This window comes from Sinohyriopsis cumingii, chromosome 1 (genome assembly GCF_028554795.1).
Source record: "Sinohyriopsis cumingii isolate HCF-2022 chromosome 1, ASM2855479v2, whole genome shotgun sequence".
NCBI lineage: Eukaryota > Metazoa > Mollusca > Bivalvia > Unionida > Unionidae > Sinohyriopsis > Sinohyriopsis cumingii.
In genome coordinates this window covers 8,043,841-8,061,001 of record NC_142961.1, presented here as the reverse complement: position 1 = coordinate 8,061,001, position 17,161 = coordinate 8,043,841, and positions in this window count along the sequence as shown.

Sequence of the window (17,161 nt, the reverse complement as noted above, 5' to 3'; positions counted from 1 at the left end):
ATTTTTAGTTAACTGCTATATTAAGTCTATAGAATAAAATCAGATTATAATACACTCCGATTTTATTATGCACTCTTATTTGTCTCATTACTAGAAATAGTATTTACTTTGATTTTGTGTCATAATCCATAATTATTATATGCATTGACTTATCCCGTAATTCGAATTTATTACATACTCTAATTCGTCCCATAGACTTGAAATTGACTGTTACTGGCGGTCTTAGAACGTTTTACACCATAATGTCATAGATCTATTCAGGTGCATCATGACATAATGGCGGTCTTAGAATGCTTTACACCATATGTCATGGCTCTATTCAGGTGCGTCATGATATAATGGCGGTCTTAGAACATTTTACACCATAATGTCATGGATCTATTCAGGTGCATTATGAGATAATGGCGGTCTTAGAATGTTTTACACCATAATGTCATGGATCTATTCAGGTGCGTCATGACATAATGGCGGTCTTAGAATGTTTTACACCATAATGTCATGGATCTATTCAGGTGCGTCATGATATAATGGCGGTCTTAGAACGTTTTACACCATAATGTCATGGATCTATTCGGGTGCATTATGACATAATGGCGGTCTTAGAACGTTTTACACCATAATGTCATGGATCTATTCTGGTGCATTATGACATAATGGCGGTCTTAGAATGTTTTACACCATAATGTCATGGATCTATTCAGGCGCGTCATGACATAATGGCGGTCTTAGAACGTTTTACACCATAATGTCATGGATCTATTCAAGCGCGTCATGACATAATGGCGGTCTTAGAACGTTTTACACCATAATGTCATGGATCTATTCAGGTGCGTCATGACATAATGGCGGTCTTAGAACGTTTTACACCATAATGTCATGGATCTATTCTGGTGCATTATGACATAATGGCGGTCTTAGAACGTTTTACACCATAATGTCATGGATCTATTCAGGTGCGTCATGACATAATGGCGGTCTTAGAATGTTTTACACCATAATGTCATGGATCTATTCAGGTGCGTCATGACATAATGGCGGTCTTAGAACGTTTTACACCATAATGTCATGGATCTATTCTGGTGCATCATGACATAATGGCGGTCTTAGAATGTTTTACACCATATGTCATGGATCTATTCAGGTGCATTATGACATAATGGCGGTCTTAGAATGTTTTACACCATAATGTCATGGATCTATTCAGGTGCGTCATGACATAATGGCGGTCTTAGAACGTTTTACACCATAATGTCATGGATCTATTCTGGTGCATTATGACATAATGGCGGTCTTAGAACGTTTTACACCATAATGTCATGGATCTATTTTGGTGCATTATGACATAATGGCGGTCTTACAATGTTTTACACCATAATGTCATGGATCTATTCAGGTGCGTCATGACATAATGGCGGTCTTAGAACGTTTTACACCATAATGTCATGGATCTATTCTGGTGCATTATGACATAATGGCGGTCTTAGAACGTTTTACACCATAATGTCATGGATCTATTCAGGTGCGTCATGACATAATGGCGGTCTTAGAATGTTTTACACCATAATGTCATGGATCTATTCTGGTGCATTATGACATAATGGCGGTCTTAGAATGCTTTACACCATATGTCATGGATCTATTCAGGTGCGTCATGATATAATGGCGGTTTTAGAACGTTTTACACCATAATGTCATGGATCTATTCAGGTGCGTCATGACATAATGGCGGTCTTAGAACGTTTTACACCATAATGTCATGGATCTATTCAGGTGCACTATGACATAATGGCAGTCTTAGAATGTTTTACACCATATGTCATGGATCTATTCAGGTGCGTCATGATATGATGGCGGTCTTAGAACATTTTACACCATAATGTCATGGATCTATTTTGGTGCATTATGACATAATGGCGGTCTTACAATGTTTTACACCATAATGTCATGGATCTATTCAGGTGCATCATGACATAATGGCGGTCTTAGAATGTTTTACACCATAATGTCATGGATCTATTCAGGTGCATTATGACATAATGGCGGTCTTACAATGTTTTACACCATAATGTCATGGATCTATTCAGGTGCATCATGACATAATGGCGGTCTTAGAATGTTTTACACCATAATGTCATGGATCTATTCAGGTGCATCATGACATAATGGCGGTCTTAGAATGTTTTACACCATATGTCATGGATCTATTCAGGTGCATCATGACATAATGGCGGTCTTAGAATGTTTTACACCATAATGTCATGGATCTATTCGGGTACGTCATGACATAATGGCGGTCTTAGAATGTTTTACACCATAATGTCATGGATCTATTCAGGTGCGTCATGACATAATGGCGGTCTTAGAACGTTTTACACCATAATGTCATGGATCTATTCTGGTGCATTATGACATAATGGCGGTCTTAGAATTTTTTACACCATAATGTCATGGATCTATTCAGGTGCGTCATGACATAATGGCGGTCTTAGAATGTTTTACACCATAATGTCATGGATCTATTCGGGTGCGTCATGACATAATGGCGATCTTAGAATGTTTTACACCATAATGTCATGGATCTATACAGGTACAGCATGACATAATGGCGGTCTTAGAACGTTTTACATCATAATGTCGCTGATCTATTCAGGTGCGTCATGCAGTGGCGTCACTAGGGTTGGTGTCACCCAGTGCGATAACTCATGGTCTCACCTCCATGGACTTCCTTCCTGCACAAAAATCTGCCATGATCTAGGGGTTTGGATTTCGGTGCATCCTTTCCTATTAAACTTACCAAAAACTTTGTAACCACCCCCGTCCCCGCACTAGTCTATGCTTACCTTGTGGCTATATGTGGGTATTAAATGTATGGTTTATAATTCGTAGGGTAGGAAATGCATATGCTTGTTGTTGTTGATGAGAGTTTACTATATCGAGAAGTTAACAACTATGGATGTGTATGCATGTTTCAGAAGTCTTTGATAATATTGTTATTGTTATATCGCAATTATTTGTAGAACCAAGCGTGTAAGGAATATTTAGACATGAGTGTGCGAGTTTATCTGATACTGTATTTGCCATTATTCTGATGATAGGTCAGTGAGAGTGTGTTTAATCGTCCCGAGATTAGAGCAAGCAGACTAGATTATACGTCCATTCTAACTAATTCCACAGGAAGCTTTCCAGGTGGGAGCAAGAGGTGACACCCGAGAATCGGAGAGAAGGATGATACTTTGAGAATACGTAGGTCTACTATGACTTTAGCAGTTTGGGCTGGGACGTAGTATCGGACGAGAGTGTGTGGAAGAGAGTTCCGGTAGTGCTAGGAGACCAAGGAGTCGAGAGTACTAAGGTACAAAAGGAGAGAAACAAGAGGCAGACAGATGAGTAACAGAGTCAACACTCAAGGGAAACACACTCTCTTAAGACTTTAATTTCATATGAGGACATTAATTGGCAACTGTGATTAGGTCATTGTTTGCTCTTGTCGAAGAATTACGTGTGAGATATTGTCGATCAAAATAGTTGAATACGTTGATATTTTATTAAATTGTTATACCTTTCACCTTGAGTCTTTGATTCACCTACACCTCTGACATTGCTGACGGGGGGCTCGGAGCTAGATATAATTATCGTAGGAGGCACGTGACAGCCAGCATGGAGCGGTTGCCTCGGTGTGCCTTGTGAAGAGGCGCTAATGGTGGCAGGGGATAGTTTTGTAAATTGGCCCCTGTCAAATATCTTAACTTAAGGCTATTATGTGACTTTTTCAGCTATCATTGTTTACTAATTAAAGCAATGGATAGATCTGTGAAATAGGTGTTTCGGGCTTATGTTGTTCTTGAAACTGATGTCAGACAAGTACACCTTCCATAGTTACCCTGCAGTATGTAGATGGTGAAATACCAATAGTCGGCTAGGAAGAAGAGCTAGCCTCCCATAGCAGTAAACACATGGGTTTGGGGGAAGTAGAATATCTAAAATACGGCTTGGATGACAACTGTTTCCAATTGCATCAGCCTATTTAGTAAACACTGTTTTGCAAAATTATCATCTAGGAAAAGGGCTTGTGTTTGCACTGTGGGCATCACATGGTGTCAAAAATTACGTTCGGTCGTGAAAATTGCAGGTATAAATTTGGAGTTGTGGTGCATAAACTTCTTCTGCTATGAACTGCCATTGACTTCTCTGGTCAAGTGGATAATATTCTCATGCTTTGTTTAAATACAGGTATCCAAAAATATGGACCTTTTTGACCTCACTTGTGCATTTTAATTTTTATGATTTTTTTTAAATACTAGGCCGGTGATTGCAGCTTTAAATTTGTGCATAAAAACTGTCCTCTGCCCCCAAGACGTGCTCATAGTACCGTTAAACAACAATCAAGCATATGCTAAAAGGAACCACGAAACACGGCTAAACAGGAAATGGGAAGGTTGTGAAATATTACATTTCTTACTTCCTACCATAAAGCACATTAATGAAAACAGAACGATAATGGAATGTTCGTGGGTGGAACAAGGCATGAATCTTATTAGCTTTACTCCGATGATCGATAACCTTGTTTACAAAGGGGTGTAGGCATGTGTATTTGATCGATAACACTGTTTACAAGGGGGTGTAGGCGTGTGTATTTGTCGTCCTGATTATGATATTTTGGCAGAGCGATTTCTTTTTTTAAGTGTAGTAGTGTTGAGTGTGAACTAATACGTAGTTAAATGAAATAATATTACATTGCTTTTATTATTCACGTTTATACTTGATATTACTTACACTTTATTTTATTAGTACCTAAGCAACATCTTTCGTTCTTACAATTATTCGTTAACATTTGCGGATATGTACAAATGAGACGGTCTTGGCTAAATAGAAAAGTTAGGAGGAAAGAAAAAGAAAGGAATGATATATAACAATTAAAATAATTTATGATAAAATTATCACAATATAAATTTGGATGTCACGTGTATACAAAGCTGCCATTACGCACTTGAAGTTATCATTTATATGCATGATTTTTCTTTTTGAATACGAGCTGCATGTTGCAAATAACACCCCAGTCATAACAGTACTTACAAATACACCACACAGTCATATCAGTACTTCCAAATACACCGCACAGACATACCAGTACTTCTAAATACACCTCACAGTCATACCAGTACGTGAAACACACACCGGTCATACCTGTACTTGTAAACACACCACAGTCATACCAGTACTTGAAACACACCCCGGTCGTACCAGTACTTCCAAATACACCACACAGTCATACCAGTACTTGAAACACCCACCGGTCATACATGTACTTGTAAGCACACCACACAGTCTTACTAGTACTTGTAAACACACAACACAGTCATAACAGTACTTGTAAACACACACACCACACAACCATATCAGTACTTGTAAACACACCATACAGTCATACCAATACTTGTAAACACCCCAGTCATACTAGTACTTGTAAACACACCACAGTCATACCAGTACTTGTAAATACACCACAGTCATACCAGTACTTAAAACAGCCCCCAGTCATACCAGTACTTGTAAACACACCACACAGTCATACCAGTACTTGTAAATACACCACAGTCATACCAGTACTTAAAACAGCCCCCAGTCATACCAGTACTTGTAAACACACCACACAGTCATACCAGTACTTAAAACACACCCCAAGCAAATCAGTACTTGTAAACCCACCATATAGTCATACCAGTATTTGCAAATGCACTACCCAATCATACCATTTCTTCCAAACACACCACATAGTCATACCAGTATCTGTAAATACATCACAGTCATGTTGGTACTTTAAATAACACTACAGTGATGCCAGTACTACTAAATACGACACACAGTCATACCAGTACTTGAAAATACACCATACAGTCATACCAGTACTTAAAAAACACCTAAGTCATATCAGTACTTGCAAACTCATCATACAGTCATACCAGTACTTGCAAACATACCACACAGTCATATCAGTACTTGCAAACTCATCACACAGTCATATCAGTACTTGCAAACATACCACACAGTCATATCAATACTTGTAAACACACCACACAGTCATACCAATACTTGCATGCATACCACACAGTCATACCATTACTTGCAAACTCACCACACAGTCATACCAGTACTTGCAAACTCACCATACAGACATATCAGTACTTGCAAACTCATCATAGTCATACCATTACTTGCATGCATACCACACAGTCATACCAATACTTGCATGCATACCACACAGTCATACCAGTACTTGCAAACTCACCGTACAGACATATCAGTACTTGCAAACTCATCATAGTCATACCATTACTTGCATGCATACCACACAGTCATACCAATACTTGCATGCATACCACACAGTCATACCAGTACTTGCAAACTCACCGTACAGACATATCAGTACTTGCAAACATACCACAATCATATCAATACTTGTAAACACACCACACAGTCATACCAATACTTGCATGCATACCACACAGTCATACCAGTACTTGCAAACTCACCACACAGTCATACCAGTACTTGCAAACTCACCATACAGCCATCCAATACTCGCATTATACAATATAATTGATCTTCTTACTCCTGTCCTTGTCACTAAATCAAGATCAAAAGACTGCATAATACAGGTGAGAGAAAAAAAAAATCCCAGCAACTACATTTCGCTTACTTCAATTGTCTCTGAAATTTAAAAACTACAGAATGTATTTATGGAGCACGGATGACACACCACAGTGCCTGAACCCTGACCGCCATGCAGAACATAAAGACAATTCACTCTGATGCGCATGTGTAGGTGCAATACAAAACGACAACATATTTTATAACTCATGACAAGATAATATATGCATAAAAACAAACTGTTATCTAATGACGTTGGTAAACAACGCCACTGTTAAACATACGGGTTTAACCGCTGTGTCAGCTTCAATTTAAGTTTTTATTTTAGTAAATTTTGTATTGAAATTTGGTGAATAAAGATGAAAAGTTAACAAGTACAGTGCAAGAGGAGCGGACGCTCAACCTGGACAGCAGTTTGGCATAATGATAAAAAAAAAACTGCAGCAATCAACGGAATTGTTCTTACAACATTCTTTGTGAATAAAATTATATTTATTTTTATTTGCCGCAAAAGTGGCAATTGGCCTGCTTTATTTTCATTATTGATTTTATTGTCAACGATCGCATTGTCTCCTAGAGCCCAAAACATCGGGACGTCACGTTTTCATTTCATTTCGTTACCTCGCCCCCACCCTACCGTACCCCCACCAAAAACTGGTTTGACTTTCCATTTGGTGATACATGCTAACGTCACTACGTCGGCTTACTGTAGTGGGTTTACGAGCCCACTGGTGTATGTTTAGAAAACAAAGGTGTAAAGTATTATTTTATATTTTCGTAACGAACGATAGAAGGAAGAATAAAAATCGAAGATTGCAACAGACTAATGCCACCAGCCATTGACTTTACAATTTGTGCCATGGATAGATAAACCTGGCGATATATTTTTTTTTTCAACCAATTTTGGTGCTGATGACATGGTTTGAGAATTAGAGTTGCCGAAAGGAAGTTGGTTGCACATGACTGAATGATGAATGATGGTGAGAACCATAGGCATGCTATACTGGAAGCGTAAAATATATGGCGGAGGGGGTACAACGTAGACGTAAGCATACACACAGGGCAAGATTTGTAGGTGATTATAATTGATACATGTATGGAAGATATAAACACTTGTATTACCTTTAAATTTATTTTAATACACATTACTGGTGAGAAAGTTATTTACCTTCGATTTTTCTATCGATCGCATATGTGAACATAATAATAATAATAATAATAATAATAATAATAATAATAATAAAACTAAAAAAACATCGTTCACTGTATAAATGGACATTTCACTCAAGCTCTCTATGAAATAGAGAAGAAAATCGTAGACACAGCAATATTATTTCATGTGTCAAAATACCGATTAGCATTAAGAAATGTTTCAGATTTACCCAGAGATGAAATAAAGAGTAAAATTGAACAAAACTTAAATTTATCGCTTATGAATTTAAACATTTGGTAGTGATAGCAAAATTCGTAATGTGCTAGAACATGTCAGTCAGTGATTAGCATAGGTCAGAAGAAATATAAAACATGAAGATGAGTAACGGTAAGCAGAAAGTGCAAATATATCCAGTTTTAATTTTAGAACACCCGAATACTTGCTTAAATTACCCGTTTTAGCTGATCTTGCACGATCTCAAATTTAGAAATTATTCCTTGGTGAAGAAAATAGAAAAAGAGTGTACCTACCTTTCAAAAGCTAGTACAGGTCACCGACTTGTAACTAGGCTGTATCCACGCCACGTGCGGTTTTGTTTACCGTGTATATCACGGGGAGTGTGAACGAATCTGACCACCAAGTTTAACTCGGGTTGTAAGTACTCGTTTCTGTCTTGCATACTACATTGGTACACGTGACGTATTATAGTTGCATAACCTGTTGTTATACAACTAGTATACATCACTACATCACGTGTACCATATATACATGCAAGAGAGAGAGAGAGAGAGAGAGAGAGAGTAATTCACAAGTGTGCCAATTATTATTTATGCACCGACGAAACTCTTTGAAAATAATATTTTTCCAACGCATAAGTGGTACTTAATGAACATGTAAATCAATTGTGGAAGCTGTAATTTCTTACCTAACATAGTTTGTCATTTAGAACGATGGAAAAGACCGCAGTGTAGAACAATTGAAAAGACAATGTGTTGCTCTCATAGTCTGGCTATCATAGTTCTAGTGGGTTCACGGATGACAGTGTGCTCTTAAGCGCTCACAGTCATCTCACCTTTATCTTCACTGGTTCGAGCCTCGGGCTCAGTCATTTTGGGTAAATGAGAAGACTTGCCGGTAGCTTCCCGGGGGTCGGTGGTTCTTACAAGTTTTTCCCCTGGTTCTTCCTCGACCAGTTTTACTGGCCGACGTGTATAGCATATATTACCCTGTGAAACGGCGTTAAACCCAAAACAACAACAACTCATAGGTCTAGAATAACAATAGAAACGGAATCACATTCTTATGCTGAATGTTCCATAACTCTTAAAAATGAAAAGTACAAACCAGAGGTATTTCATTTTTATTAACAAAATTGATCAAATTGTTAAATCTTTTTATTTTTCGCCTTTGATTAACCCACAATCACTATATGACCACCAAAATTATATATATATATATATATATATATATATATATATATATATATATATATATATATATATATATATATATATATATATATATATATATATGTGTGTGTGTGTGTGTGTGTGTGTGTGTGTGTGCGTGTGTGTGTGTGTGTGCTACACTTCACTGACGGACTCAGTCCAACTAATCTATCAGACCTCACACATGTATACACACCAGCAAGATACTTATGCTCCTCTTCTGACAATCGTATACTCATTATTCCCACTACGAAAGCGAAGTCATATGGACAGCGTTCTTTTGCATACCATGGCCCAGCAACGTGGAATGAATTGACCACTGAACTTAGACACAAAGACACAGTGATCCCATTCAAGAGTGCTCTTAAAACTCACTTATTTCGACTGCAAGAACAAACTTAAAGACCTAATAATGTTTCCAACCTTAAATATTTTCAACATGTTTTTATGTTTTCTAATTTCATGGTGTTTATTTTTTGTAATAATATCATTATATTTGTTTTTTTACGTTATAGGCGTTGTCTAATGTTGTAAAGCGCTTAGAGCTTCTAAAGATTAGGCGCTATACAAAGTCCTCATTATTATTATTATTATTATTATTAACTGTAACTGTACAAAACTACACAACATTAACAATTAATGTGAATGGAATATACACAAATTAATATTAGTATTGGATCAGTTGTGCATGATATATCCAGGTGTGTGTGTGTGTGTGTGTGTGTGTGTGTGTGTGTGTTTTAAAGTGTGTTGTCTATGTTCACCGAGTTTACCGAGTTTATTTTTCAAATTTTTCATGTTAACTGTAGTATGACAAACATCATCTAGTGCTGTGATAACATGATCCCTCTCCCACGGTATTTGAAGTGGTCCCTGAAAGTAAAGGTCTAAGTAAGTCCACATTCTTTAAAATAAGTTATATATATATATATATATATATATATATATATATATATATATATATATATATATATATATATATATATATATATATATATATATATATATATATATATATATATATATATATATATATATATATATATATATATATATATATATATGTATGTATGTATGTATGTATGTATGTATGTATGTATGTATGTATGTACCGTTGACATCTACGGTAAGAGAACAAATTCCTCATTTTAAGACTTCTGATTTCCAGTTATTCATGTTTTCAGCCATGGCGCAAAATTTGTGAACATATCTGACACTTCAGTATACATGATCAACATATCTGACAACAACATAGCCATATCATCAGATCTGACCTCTCCATTGACATGATCAACATACATCGTGTCTATGGAGTTTTCAGATATGTTTGATCATGTATATGGACCTGTCAGCTCCAAAGAAATCGAGCTTTACCCTTTGGAATGAAAGTTTGCAAGCTTTCGCACTGTTGAAAGTATTTAGAACAAAAAATGAAACACCGCAGAAGAAACACTTGTCAAGAAAAAAGTGTAATAAAGTTATCGAAATGTTTGCACGCAAAAGTTGATGTAGGACGGAATATTTCAGGCTTAAGCGAAAATCAATCGCGCATGCGTGTAATTTTGACGGGGGAGGGATCGCCCCATCCCAACCCCTTTCCCCAAGGAAAAAGAAGATGGCAGATAGTAAAAATGAGATTTATGTACCAAAACGTTGTTATTCTTAGTTCATGCAATAACTTGCTCTGCCAGCGACAAGATTAAATAACATTTTGTCCCCATAATACGTGTGAATATGTTTTGATCGGTATTCAGTTCTTTAACCAGGGTTGTACACGTCTTCAGTGTCCGTTATATAGTAATGATAAATCTGACTATTCCATAACAAATAACGGCTAATTTATTGACTTGTTCTTGATATAGAGTCCGTAAATTACCTTGATAATGTATGCCCCAAGTTTATTAAGTTTTGTTCGTGAGGGAGATCAAAACTAGATTGCATCGGTTGGTTCATCTATTTCACACATTTGGTTACAGTTCGTAATCATTTAATTCATTAAATTAAAACTCAGTTTAAGTATGCTCTTAGATTATGTAGATTGTTGTTATGGGATTTAACGCCATTTTTCAGCACACGATAGGCTATATATGGCGGCAAGTATTAATGGTGGAGGAAGAACCCGGGAAAACCCCGGAAAGAACCACCGACCCACGAGAAGCTACTGGCATGCTTTCTCACATATCTACATTGGCTGAATCTTGGACTCGAACCGGCGCAGACAGAGGTGAGATGGCAGTGATCCGTAACGGCGAACGCTTTAGACCACTCGGCCACTCGGGGCCCCAGATTATGTAGAAAGGAAGGCTTAAAACATAGAGCAGACACGCTTGCAGATAAATTAAAAACTTTAGACCAACGTGAATTCTGGAAACAAGTTAAAGAAAATACAACAATTTCCAATAGGCTACCAATTTGCATTGACGGAAGCCATGTCCAAAATAGCACATGCAACATGTGGAAAAATCACTTTGAAGCCTTACTCAATATTGCTATGATTGGATTAAGGATTGTGTTCTTTCATCATTCAAGGCCCCTTACTCAGTATGGCTATGATTGGATTAAGGATTGTGTTCTTTCATCATTCAAGGCCCCTTACTCAATATCACTATGATTGGATTAAGGATTGTGTTCTTTCATCATTCAAGGCCCCTTACTCAATATGGCTATGATTGGATTAAGGATTGTGTTCTTTCATCATTCAAGGCCCCTTACTCAATATGGCTATGATTGGATAAAGGATTGTGTTCTTTCATCATTCAAGGCCCCTTACTCAATATGGCTATGATTGGATTAAGAATTGTGTTCTTTCATCATTCAAGGCCCCTGCTAGTTTTATTGAACTAATCAGATTATTTGAGATCCAACGCCCCAAAGCTATACAAAGAGGGTAAATGTCTAGGATCAGATTTTTTCATATGTGGAACATTTTAAATTTCAGAGAGTAGACTTCATGTCATTTTGATGATTGTATTTAATTGTATGTTTGTACATAACTTTGTTCCAGAAGATTTCAGAAACGTTACAGTTATCTCACTACTGAGAAGTAAAATTGGTAACCTCACGGACAGAAAGAATTATAGAACAATATCTCTTGCTTCAATTATTTCAAAAAGATTTGAATATATTATATTACAGTGATGTAAAGTCACAATTTTCGATAATCAATTTGGTTTTGAAAAACAGAATTCAACAGAGTTATGCCTCTATGCCTTTAAGGAAACTGTCAACTATCATGTAGAACTGTGACAGCATGTTTTTAGACGCTAATAAGGCATTTGATGGGGTTAGTCGTTGGGTACTATTTAAAATGTTGCTTAATGGGTGAATTTTCGTGACATCACTAAATCGGAATATTACTTATTTATTTCATCATTTGTGAATCAGTATTGCACATAAGTTACATAAAGAGCCATTCTTTGACAATTTCTAAGAAATTTCCATAAACTTGATTAATATTCAAATACCCGTCTACGTAGTTTATACTCTAGTTAGATGGAATAGCAAACAGTTGTACTGTGTGCGTTGGAGAAGTATAGTATCCAGCTCATTCCATGTAACCTATAGGGAGTAGCAGGTAGGTGTCCTTTCCCCTTTTTTATTTAATATATACAAAGACGAGTTAGACTGTGAACTGGTCATTGTCACGTGGGTTACAGTAGACACCAAATGTTTCATTTCATAACAATTTTATTTTTGCTGTCATTGATAACTCCTTCTATCGCACGTTTAAAGAAATTTTAAAGATATGTGAACAATACGTATATATCATCTATAATACACAAAAATCTATATGCATGGTCTTTCATTAAACTTCTTTCAAATTACAATCTCCTCCCTCTGTACCTCTTTTCGGCCATGGTCTTACATATGTCAACAGTTATACCTATTTGGGTCGTGTTTTAAAATCCAATCGGTCAGATGATGAAGATATGATGAGAAACTGCATATTTTTGTGTACTCAAGCCAACATGCATGTACGTAAATTTAGAAACTGTTCCTTGAATATAAAATATTAAATTATTCAAATCTTATTGCTGCACAATGTATGGCGCTTTTCTGTGGACATATTTTAGTGAATGTATGAAAAGAAAACTAGTTATTGGTTATAATAATAGTCTTTGTTTTCTATTAAGCCTTCCAAGATGGAACAGCGTCTGTAACATGTTTGTAAACTATAATGTATTCAATTTTGAAGAAGTCATAAGAAAGTATTTGTTTTCAATGACGACAAGAATATCGAATAATAAAAATTGTGTTTTAAAATCGCTGTTGAACTATTACTTTCTCAACTGACATATTTGCTTAATTACCAAAAATCAAATGTTAAGCTGTTTCTTATTTCAACATAAAGGTGGCATCTTCAGTCTCTTGCCATTAAAACAGTTCGATATCAATACCGTCACAACCATTAACCTTAAAATATCAAAGTGCCTTTTATCTCATAGATATAAAAGTTCTTTAAGTTTTCTTTCATAATACGATGATGAATTTTTGATGGATTTCGGAGCTCATTTACCAGGAAGTGTCTCAGGTATTGTATGATTCAGCCCCATCATTTCATCCTAGCAAGTTAATGACAATCACTTGGAAATAGGTCATTGTTCCTGGCGCCAGTCCGGTTACGGATGATGTGTGTAGCATTTTACAGCCTCGGTTAGAAACTATCATGACGTTTACGTAAACTTCTATACTATGTGCGGTCCCGCGGAATGGAAACGTTTGCTGAATACCGCCATTGAATTCTGAGGTCCATTTCAAAGTCACACCAGAAGTGGTCACATTTACTACTGAGAGAGTTGACGGATATTGTGGCATCTCTAAAGTATGACAAATGGACATCAAGAAGATAGTTTCGTTAAAGAAACAAGCGACGTGCTGATCATACCAAATACAGCTTACACATAGTAGAGGATGTAACCTTGAGACAATCCCCATTTTAATCTTGGCTTTACAACGCGATGATTAGGGACATATTTCCAACACGATTTCACTCTCGTATACGTATTTGGGTTCTGCAGAAACGTTCGCAAGGTTATTTTTGGTGCCAAACACAATGTCGTGTACAACAGCGAGGCCAAAACAACGATTCAATCTGGCATGATAGTATCCTTGCTCACGGTAAAGTTGTTACGTTTGGCTGCTGACAATGACCACGTTTAACATCTACGATTTCATTCCTCACGATGATCACAGATTCGATACAAAGCAACATTCTGTGAGAACTTTCATACCAAATAAATTCCAAACAAGGTATCAGCGCACGGAATCAAGTGTTTGTGGCATTGCAAACAGAATAATTAAGGCGACCAACAAGAAAGTCTAATGATATTTGCAAAACTGTGTCCAATGTCTCGCTGAGGTTGAACGACCAACAAGAACTTTCCCAAAACATTCTGCTTGACTTCAACATGTATTTTAAAGCAAGCGTAGGAGGGGCTGCCAGTGACGCAGATTATAGATGTATCCCCGTGATTCCCTCTAATAAGACTTTTTGGAGGATTCAAGTAGCGGAATAAGAGTCACGTGGCGCGCTTGTGGAGAACTTGTAGTTGATTTCGCAAACATGTCGTATTTTGAAAACTCGTAGTAGAAACTCTTTCACGTTTTAAATAAAATGTCGCACCGGCGTAAACTTGTCACGTTGATCCAGTGCCAACTCAAAATGATCTCGGCCTCGATGAAAAACACCTGAATTCATTAGAAGCTTTTCTCAGACACGTTATCCAGCTCCTTACAGATGTTGACACCGACACAATTGCTCAAACCAGCCATAACTCAACGTCGCGGAATAATTCGTAACTTGTCCGACATCTTCGCACACAGATAAAGTCATCCGGCACGTCCGCTGAAACTCCGCTTCCCCAATGAAGTATTGTTCTTTTAAAACATTAAAAAGTATATAAAATGCCAAGAAGACAAGGAGACTTCGTACCGCGGAAATGGAGCCTTTATGACGTATCGTCAATCTATTGTTAGAAGTCTTTAATTTTGTTTCGTCTTGTCTATCACATGGTTCAATGGCTGGTGTTTTGTTGTTTATTTTTTCTTTCCATAGCTTGATCTATGTCAAATTATTATCCTTTAAAATCTTACGCACTGGAGCATTATCAGGTCTGTTTAGAAACTGTATAGTCGCTGAGTAGTTAGTTTTACTGGATTATTTAAATTTACAAGTTGGTTATTTAAGTGTAAGTCCTAGTTTATTGATTGACAATATGTTTTTTTTCTAATTTTCTGTTGTTTTCTCCAAAGACTTAAAAGTAAGATCAACCATGACCTCTTAAGAATATCGCGCACCTTATTTGAATATATTGTGTAGGCATTTAGAGGAAATCTATTATTTTCCTTCTTCACCTTTATTGCTGTTGTTTACGACAGCTCTTGCTGTTTGCTTTGCTCATCACATAATAAGAAACACAGTCACCATGGAAAACATTTCCAACATTCAGAGACACTATCAACCAAGAATAATAGTTGCCTGTATAGATCGCTGTTTTGTTTAGATTGTAGTTGTTTATGCAAACTGTGCAATAATTTTTCTAAGTGAGGAGAACTTTAGATATATCCTACACGCATTCAGTATCACTACTTTCTTGCTTGTCTTTATTTACTATCATACATACTTTGACTTTCTTCATGTACGTTTCAAGATTATAGAAACCGTCAAGAATTTTAAGACATTTTTATTTATTTTATATCGTTGATGAAACATAATATATCATTTAGTTCATTTAACATATTGCAATAACCTACATTAAATTCTTTTCTTCGAAATGAACGGGTAGTTTATCATTTCTGTTATAAATTGAATTGATAAAACTGATTTCTCTCTTAGCTTATGTTATCATTGTATAACTTTCTATGCAGCGTAAATTGAAACAGCTGATATTTAAACAGCTATGATTTATCGATTACTGTTTCACCTATATTATTGAAGGTGCTTTATAATACTTGTTACCTCCATTTTCATAACAAACTTGTGTTATAAGGTTCTCCGAAATTTCTTTCTCCTTTAAAGTCTGTTCTAGCTCCTCAATATCTTTACTCCAAATATTCTTCATTTTCTGACTGCATTCTTTATCTCACTGTATATTTTATGCTTAGAAACTAATGCAACTCCTCGTGGTTAATATCATAATCAGCTATCTCCCTGCCTATCGGGTCGACAATAATGTTCAACTTATAGAGCAAACGCTACTAGCTCATCGTGTTTTTTAAACAAATTTGTGAATCTACGTACCTATAAAGCTTTTGTGACAAACTCCAGTAAAGTTCTGCCAGAGCTATTAAATGTCAGACGGATGATAAATCCTGATGTTATTTCTTCGACTCTTAAACATGCAGCTGCTCTCCCATATGCAGCTGTGGCTATGGTGACACCCACGCAGCTCAGAGTTATATATGCTACTTTACATTTATTCCTAATACTTCAGAAATGTTCGATCTTTCTAACCAAATGATCCTAAATTACTATGATATCTTACGCTCTTAAACTAATACCGTTCTCATTGTGCAATGTACGATACAAGGATAGTATAGCTGACTTATCTCACCCACTTATATGCAGGGAATAGATAGATTTAGCAATGGCGATTGTAAAACAAGAATTTATAATAGATTCATCAATCTATCTTAGCGGTTCTTGAATGGTCTTAAATTTAACAGTTTATTTAGGTTTCTTTTCACGATAAAAATGTACTTTTACCAAGGTCAATTAATCTTATTTTGCACCTTGTGCTATTAAATTATAGTGTCTGGTAGGATAGGATCTCACGTTTTATCAAGTAGCCAATTGAAGAATGACTAAATGGAATCGGAATAATCGGTTTTATTATGACTTTTTCGAATTCTAATTACGCTGGTGAACCTATTGACATCACAAATTACTTTTGTATTCATCTTGTAACTGACT